The sequence below is a fragment of the Pyrus communis genome, chromosome 9 (assembly GCF_041283825.1).
Source record: "Pyrus communis isolate YQ-2024b chromosome 9, ASM4128382v1, whole genome shotgun sequence".
NCBI classification, from domain to species: domain Eukaryota; kingdom Viridiplantae; phylum Streptophyta; class Magnoliopsida; order Rosales; family Rosaceae; genus Pyrus; species Pyrus communis.
In genome coordinates, this window is record NC_142573.1 from 14578448 (window position 1) to 14588054 (window position 9607).

General features: G+C 32.4%; 1 non-coding gene across 1 annotated transcript; it reads right to left on the reverse strand.

Annotated features, from left to right (window-relative positions):
- Positions 1–360: 360 nt before the first annotated feature.
- TRNAR-UCU (transfer RNA arginine (anticodon UCU)) lies at positions 361–433 on the reverse strand. Its single transcript has one exon. It is a non-coding gene; the product is annotated as a tRNA-Arg (tRNA).
- Positions 434–9607: the final 9174 nt, after the last annotated feature.

The window sequence follows — 9607 nt, forward strand, 5'->3', positions numbered from 1 at the left end:
ATGAACCAAAAGTCACTCCCCCTCAAAACCGGCATTGTATAAGAGGAAAAAACAACTTCCTCATCATGACCATCGGCATGGAGGGGGACGGTGGCGTGAAGCCCATGTGTCAAAAACAAATGTGACGGGTCGTGATTAATTGTTGGCCAAAGCTATAGTCGTATGCGCTGCTCAATTTGCTTGTCTCGTGACCTAGTTCCGCCGTACGGAGTGGAACATGGAAGCAAGGTGGCTGATGGGGAAGGTTCTCCACGCAGTCTACGGCAGTCAACTGTACTTTGCAAAACACATTATGCAGAGAGAGACATGAAAGCAAAAGGGAAGCTTAAGAAAATGTAGCAAAAAACCAAGATAATGCTGCACGCCCAGTGGGACTCGAACCCACAATCGCTTGATTAGAAGTCAAGCGCCTTATCCATTAGGCCATGGGCGCTTGTTGTTAGGTGCAGTATAAATAATCAATTTACTTTATATCCTACACTAGCTTATTGGTTTATGTAAAACTAAATGTATACTTTGCTTTTTGGTATTATTAGAGCACTTTTATTTCTAATATAAAAAGTTGGAGTACACAATTAGATTTTTGAAGTTTTAATTTCTTTTTTTCTTTTTTTTTTTTTTTTTTTTTTTTTTTTTGTACAAGTTGTCTTTTACACTAAGACCATCTCCAACCCATGAGATAAAGCTTAAAATATAAACTTTAAAACCCCTCCAAACCATCTCCAACTATGGGCTAAAATAAATCATGGGGAGAAAATATATCTTTGGACTAGATTTCCCCTAGGATTTAAGTTTGGCTTAAATTATTTTGGACCCACCAAACTATCATATCTCAAACCTTTTTTTTGTTTTTTACTTATAATCTAACGGCTATGATCAAATGAGATCAAATCTAATAGTAAAAAAAAAAGATTTGATAGCCCAAAATTAAATCTAACGTCTAAAATTATTTAAGAAAATTATTTCAACCAAATTTAACTTAAAACTTTATAAATACCTATGTATTTGTATGATTTTTAATTACTTATTAGAATTTAAATATTTTTAGACTAAAAAATTCATAAAAATAAATTAAGATAATCTACGTAAATTTTATTTTCAAAAAAAGTTACCGAAAACAAAAAGTTAGGCTAAAATCATTATTTAATCATCACGGGCTAAAATTTTAAGCCACAAAAGTTGGAGGAGAAAAGCAGTTTATGGCTTATGGCTTAAAATTTTCTAGCTTAAATTTTTAAGCTTTATCCCCAATGGTTGGAGATGGTCTAAGGGACAATAAAAGGATGAAGGGGAGTTTGAACTTTGAATCTGATATACAGTAGGTCAAAGAGGAAACAACTAGAGTAATCCACCACTTGCCTAAAGAAAATTTGAAAATCCTAGGATGACCATCTTTTTAAACCATATTTTGTAAACCACATGATGTGATGGCTAATGGTTGGATTCATTTTATAATGAATTAAAGAGAGAATCTAACAATCAACCGCTACAGCATATGGTCTACAAAATGTAGTCTTTAAAAATGATCTCTTTAGCATCACAATGAGATTCAAGACTCCACATCATCTCTGGGCTTTCACCAAATATTCTTGAATTAGATACTCAAGCTGAGATTTCTTATTTGCAAGTTTCAAGTTTAACATTGTTGTTGAAGGTGTTCTCATTGAAGAAGTAAATTCTCACTTTTTCCCTTTCGATTATATACTGCCTCAATATGTGCCATGGGCAAATAATTAGACAATGCATCTTCCAGCCAAGAATGTGTTTATATCTACCAAGTTTAGTGTGTGACTTGAAGAGGAATATTATATCGTGTATCTCTATATGCTTTAAATGAATATAACTTCTTTTACTTGTGTATCTCTATATGCTTTAAATGAATATAACTTCTTTTACCTAAAAACGCAAAAACCTTCTTCATCCCCACCCCCTCGCCCCCACCCCCAAAAAAAAACCAACAAAAAAAAAAAAAAAAAAGAACAAACAAACAAACAAACAAGCCTAGATTTTTTTTTCTTGAACTTGTACCTGAAATTCAATTTTGGTAAATCCTCAATCGAATAGATAAGTGTCATATCTATTATTTTTCCAACACGAGTGATATCAATTATGAATCTTATGATGCATGTGAATCTTGCTATATATTTTAAAAACATTGTCCGTTTTATTATGAAAGAAACTCTCTTGCAACCTATTTAATACATTTTTTTTTCTTCTGTTCTCTAAGCATCATAAATAACCAACAAGATCCTCTTCCAATCATTTTGATGAGAATTTTAAGAATTTGTAAATTGTGTTCATTCATCATGCATCGTGTGGTTAGTTTTTATCAAGTAATGTTTGTATTTAATTTTAAATAAAAATATTTAAAATAATTTATGACCACACGATATACGATAAATAGAAATGATTTACGGATTCTTAGAATCTTTACAAAAAGGATTCGAAGAGGATCCGGATTGAATAAATAAAGGAAGTTTTAACGAAATACTCCCGGCACTGTTCACTTTTAACGAAAATCACATTTTTTATTTTTTTCTGATACTATTCACTACACCTTAATTTGTCATTTTTCATTAAAATAAAAAAAATAAACTTTTTGTTAATTTTTCTATAAATAAATAGATGGATAGGTGTATTGGATCCAGATCCTGCGCTTAGGGATCAATTGATCCGGCTCATTGAAATTTGATCAAACGGCTATAAACAGAAGGTCCCACTAAAAGTTATAATAATTGTAGCCGTTGAATCAAATTTCAACGGGCCGGATCAATTGATTTATAGGCTCAGGATCCTTAGATTCGGAGAGGATCTGGATCCAGGTGTATTAAACTGGCTGCAGGAATGCATTAATAGTGGGAGGTGGATTGTCTACCATCCCATTTCCATACTTTTCTCAATTCTCTCATGTGATTTGTGGTCACGGTTAAGCCATGTCAACATTTTATATTAATTTTTTATAAAAATAATAAAACAAAAAGTAATAGAAATAAAAAATGTTGACGTGGCTTAATCATAACCACACAAACAAACAGAAAAACATAGATAGAGTATAGAAATGGAATCGTAGACATCTACCTCTTTAATAGTGACCCATCCGGCCTGGACCAATGATGGAACAGTTGATTGAGCCTTGAGGTTGACTTATGCATGTAGCTAGTGAGTGTATAATGATGATCATGAATCTCTCCATCGTCCACAGAATAATTTCAGTGGAGGTAGAGGGAGGGGGTCTACCAGCCAATAATATTGCTGCGCGTATGGCCATTACAGTGGGTCCCTTCATTTGGGACAAATGTTTTTATGTTGTGAAATTGATAATATATTTGCAGTAGAATATTAAATAAAAGAAAATATTTATGTGTGCAGTGAAATATTAAGTAAATAAAAAATAATATTTATGAGATTAGGTAAGTATGCTTACGTTATCGGAGCAGCTGTAGTTACTTCCCTTATTATGTGAAAGAATAGGAATATAAAGCTAACTCTTACTATTTTTCTCTTTATTTCTCTAGCCTTGGTAGAGCGTACATGAATTTCTCTATTTTAGTGTTTTCTTTTTCAATGATGCAAATACTTTTTTATATAGGTCTTGATCAGACAACACCTTACATGCATGAAGAAAATTTTTCACCTGTCTAAAACTTTTAATCGTTGACATCAAAGTTTGTTTTGGCTTGTTTTCTCGTACGTTTCACACTATATTTCACAACACTCTAAATAATTTTAGGGGACTAAAATGCTTGCATAAGATTCCCATCAACTAATATAAAAAAGGGTAATTATCAGTTTATTACCTTGAAGTTTCGTGATTTTCAAACGTTTATGCAATTAAGTTTTTTCTCTTCATACTAGTCTCATACCTAAAGTGAGATGTATAGGACATTTTCATACACCTGTTAAGATTTCCATCAGAACATCGCGGCCACGTGGAGAATGATTGAGGGCTATGTGTTAATCTGAGCCCACGTGGACACTAAAAAATAAAACGAAAACTAATGAAAATGGTTTCAAAACTTTGAATTTTAACAAAAAATCATCTAATAACTTTATTTAATAATAAAAACAAAAGGAAAAACCCATCCAAAATCGTGTGCAAGGTGAACTCCAACCCGTGTTCAGTTTTCATAAATAGTACCCGTATTCAGTTTCAGAAATAGTCTGTTTAAGAAATAGTCAATGTTCAATTTAAGAAATAGTGATAGTACAAATGCTTAGTTTAAGAAATTGTGATACTATCCGTATTCAGTTTAAAAAATAGTCAATTTAAGAAATAGTGAAGGAAAAGAGAGAGAGTGTGTCTGATGGACACGCAGGGTCTTGTGCATCAATTTTTTTATTACGCTTTTTTATTTTATTTTTTATTATATTAAAATTTTGTCATTTTCATTTAAATTTAACTCAATTTCATTAAAGTTTAAGTCATTTTTCTTAAATAAAGTTATTAGATAGTTTTTTGTTAAAATAAATTTTGCTCAAACTATTTTCTTAAAGTTCCCAAAAATAAAATTAAAAATTAAAAAAAAATTAAAAATTTTGAAATTTTAAAAACCTAAAAACTGCGAAACTAAACCCATTTGGCAGGAGTTGTACTTGTAACCCCCACCTCAGAACCTCTAAATAACAGAGCCTGGGTTTTCAATTCCCGCCAAAAAAAATTTAAAAGCACATGCTCAAAAACCAATTTCTTATTCCTGTGCTCAATTAGAAAAAAAGTAGAAGTCATTACCTCTCAAATATAAGGTTGAACCACCACAAATAACTATCTTAATAACAACTATTTCCAAGTTCTACAATGTTCAATTCATAACAAAGAAGTACCAAAAGATCACAATTTTAACAACTATTGGGTCAAGCTTTCCTGACTGCATGCATGCGATGACTGAGAGGGTTGTGGAGTTCGGAAGTGCATGCATGTGATGCCTTAGATGTTGAAGCCTAAGTAATGAATACATACAAATTCTACAATTCACAAAAAACATATTCACCTAAGTAATGGATAAGTAATGAATAACATATAAACATAAATTAAGAATCAATCACAAATATCAAAAATTTACTTAACTTTTCTTGCTTTATCTTCCCTTTCTAGCAGCTGGACGAGGATGAGTGGTTTGGCAACTGACCTTATTGTGTCCTGAATCCTTGCAAATACTACACATCACAAAAATTTGCCCTTTCTTGCTTAACTTGAATTTATTTTCATATGCCTCCCTTATTCTCTACTTTTTGGGTTTCCCAGGCTCCCTTCTAAAAGTAGGAGGAAGAATGCATTTCTTGTCAAGTGGCTCCCAAAATTTCATGCCCATCGACCCATCATCTCTCTCACCGTATCACCCTCATTATCGATCAGACCATCTCCAATCATTGGGGACAAAGCTTAAAAATTTAAATTAAAAAATTTTAAGCCATAACTCAGAAGCTACTTTTCTTCTCCAATGGTTATGGACCTATGGCTTATAATTTTAACCCGACATCATTAAATAATGATTTTAAGCTTTTTTTTTCTTTGGGTAACTTTTTTAAAAATTAAACTTATCTCTAATAATTAATAAAACACTCATTGTCAACCAAAACCCTATGAAATTACCAGTTTAACCCTCTAATTAAAACAGAAAATGAATAAGAAATATGGGGCAGAAATGTAATTTCATACAACCAAATTTTACTGTTTTTTTTCAAAGCCTCACCTACATGTAATCCTAACATATCTCTAATTTACAAAAAAAAAAAAAAAAATCCCACTCCCACATTTCCTATCACTCTTTTCCTCTCTCCTTTTATTTCAAAAACAAAAATAAAAAAATTTGTCATACACTTTGTGTGTGCCCATAAGCTAGTGTGGATTATCTTAATTAATTATTATAAACATTTTAACATAAAAATATTTATCCTGATAATTAATTAAAAATCATACAAATACATAGGTATTTATAAAGTTTTAAGTGAAATTTGATTTAAATATTTTTTAAATTATTTTAGACGTTAGGTTTAATTTTGGGCCGTCAATTTTTTTATTTTTTTTAACCTTTAGATTTGATCTTATTTGATCATAGTTGTTGGATTATAAGTACAAACAAAAAAATGTTTGAAATATGACAGTTTTGTGAGTTCAGAATTATTTAAGCCAAGCTTAATTTCTAAGGGGAACCTAGCCCAAAGATATTTTCTCTCCATGGCTTATTTTAGCCCAATGGTTGGAGATTGTATGTTAAAGCTTATATTTTAAGCTTTATCTCATGGGTTAGAGATGGTCTTAGAAATTCAAAAATAGAGCTCTGGGTTTCACGTTTCACGTTTCATTTTTGTTTTTTAATTTAATCTTTTTTAGAGTTAATAGTGTTAAAAATTGGAGTTATTGGTAGACAAGTGTCAACCTCTAAGACAGGCCCTAAAGAGACCACAAAGAGTTTTGGATGCAGAAGATTTGAGCTCGTTTACACGTGACCCCCCTGAAGAAGAAAAAATTCTTGGATCTGCCACTAGTCATCATTTATTTATTCATTAATGTATTTTTTTTTTAAGAATATTATGTATGTATGTCGTTTTGTTTATTATTTTTGCATATCTTTATTTTATCTTTGAAATTTGAATTGGGTTGATCTGTTTTGCAATTGGTGTTTGTTTTTCACGGTTTAACATTGCAATTGATTATTGCAAGCTAGGTTTTTTCCTGTTAGCAAGATTTAGGGAGTATAGGCGTGATGTTTATATGTATGTACCCGACGTCATAATTCATTTTTTCCTAAGATTTTTTTTATTTTTATTTTTATTTTTGTAATGTTCCAGTAAGATATGGGCTTGATGTTCATATGCGACTTAATACTTAGAGGAGTCTCAACTGTTCTAGTAACAATGTAACTTTTTTTTTTGGGTAAATTGTTGTTTGACCCCCTGAACTTTTACTCCAGTTGAAATTGATTCTCTGAACTATTTGAAATAAGTCAATTAAACCCTTATCGTTAGATTCCGTCCATTATTCTGTCAAATTCAAGGGCAAATTAGTTCTTTATCATCAATTCTTACATGTTATTTATAACCACCAATAAAATTATGATATGTGGACACATAATGTGAAATGGTCCGTTATGTAAATGTTTCTTATTATGCTATAAGTTTTTGAATTATTCCATATCCACGTGTCATTATTATATTGAAGGTTATAACTGACAAGTAAGAATTGATGATGAAAAGACTAATTTGCCCTTGAATTTGATAGAATAGCGGATACAATCTAACAGTAAGGGGTTAATTGGCTGATTTTAATAGTTTAAAAGGTTAATTTAACAAAAAAATAGTTTAAGGGCTCAATTTCAACTAAGGTAATAATTTAGGTCAAACCGCAATTTACTTTTTTTTCTTTTTCATAGTGTGTTCCTGAGTTGGGCTCTCAATACATATCTAATGGTAAGAATACTAGTACGTACTTAATTGAATATTATACAACATAACTAATATTGTCACGTACCAGGACTGGGCAAATGATAATACGTCAAAACACTGGTACATACCAATATTTCAAAAAATAACGTACCAAAACATACACTACAACATAAAGCTTCATTAGTCACTGATAGTTAGATCTGGTAATTTCTTACACGATTCGTTAACACGACACGTAAACAACACGAAAATAAGGGGTTTCAGGTCAACAAGATAACTAATCAGGTCATCATCGGGTCACATGATATTAACCCGTTAATAACAGGTCTTTAACAGGTTTACACGAGAATGACATGCGGATAACCTGTTTCGACACGATAAGAAAAAATGTTATTGTAATGATTTTAATTTTTTTAAACTACTAAAAAAAATTACTATAAAATACAATAAATATAATGAATATGTATATATTGTTTATTAATTATTATTCTGTATAAATTTTAAAATTTAAGTTTTATTTACTTTTTTTGTAACATCCCACATCATCCAGGGGAGTGGATCCTGTAAACCTTATATGTATATTCTCATCTCTACCTAACATGAGACCTTTTGGGAGCTCACTGGCTTCGGGTTTCGTAGGAACTCCGAAGTTAAGCGAGTTCGCTCGAGAGCAATCCCAGGATGGGTGACCACCTGGGAAGTTGCTTGTGAGTTCCCAGAAACAAAACCTTGAGGACGTAGTCGGGGCCCAAAGCAGACAATATCATGCTATGGTGGAGTTAAGCCTGGGATGTGGTGGTGGCTTGGGTCAGGATGTGACAATTTGGTATCAAAGCCAATTCCTGGCCAGATGTGTGCCAACAAGGACGTCGGGTCCCTAAGGGGGGTGGATTGTAACATCCCACATCCGGGGCCCAAAGCAGACAATATCATGCTATGGTGGAGTTGAGCCCGGGATGTGGTGGTGGGCTTGGGTCAGGATGTGACAATTTGGTATCAAAGCCAATCCCTGGCCAAATGTGTGCCAACGAGAACGTCCGGTCCCTAAGGGGGGTGGATTGTAACATCCCACATCGCCCACGGGAGTGGATCCTGTAAGTCTTATATGTATATTCTCATCTCTACCTAGAACGAGGCCTTTTGGGAGTTCAATGGCTTCAAGTTCCGTAGGAACTCCGAAGTTAAGCTAGTTCGCGCGAGAGCAATCCCAGGATAGGTGACCTCCTGGGAAGTTGCTTGTGAGTTCCCAGAAACAAAACCGTGAGTGCGTGGTCGAGGCCCAAAGTAGACAATATCGTGCTACGGTGGAGTCGAGCCTGGGATGTGGTGGTGGCCTGGGCCAGGATGTGACATTTATAGTATATTATAGACAAAGATTGAGATTAAAAATCATAAAACACATTAAAAATAAAAATATCAAGTAATTTTAAAATACCAAACACATTAAAAAAAATTATAATAATTAATTTACATGTTCGAAAAATATGAAAAAATATGCAAATGCTCGTAGTCACATCCTCTATGCTTTTGAGGATGGGTATATGATCGTTTGAATTTTTAAAACCATACAAACTCTCATGAATAGTATTTTAAAGGGAGTTCAAAATAAAAAAAAATTCATAATCATTAATGTATAAGTTTGAAAGATGTGAAAGCACAATAAACGTTCATAATTGCATCATCAACGCTTAGACGATGGTTAAATGGTCGTTTAGATTTTTAAAACCCTCTAAATCTCATGAACATTGTGTATATACTAATTTAGTATTATGTTTTACATTTTTTTGGGTCAAATTATGTTTTTCACTTTCATTTTTACTGATTTAAAATATATTTCTATTAACGGGTAACGGATCGGGTCATATTACCTGATAATATTTAAGGGTTGATTTTGGGTCGGGTCATATTACCGGTTTACTTTAACTGGTATTACACGACACTACCTGTTAAGCTATCGGTATGATATGAAAACGACACGAATACGAGAAATACGACACGAATGCCAGGTCTACTGATAGCTACCAATGGCTAATGTGTGTATAGAAGTTGACTTTGAGCAACAACAATGGGTACGAAAGTATACCATACACGATTAGGATTCTAAATTCAATGTTTGTTTTTAAAATTATTGTGTGCTTTTTTTTTCTCACAGGCACGAGTCCTTTTTTTTCCTCTCATATTTTTATTTTGTTTTTCTCTTAATAAAAAAATTAATCTAAAATAT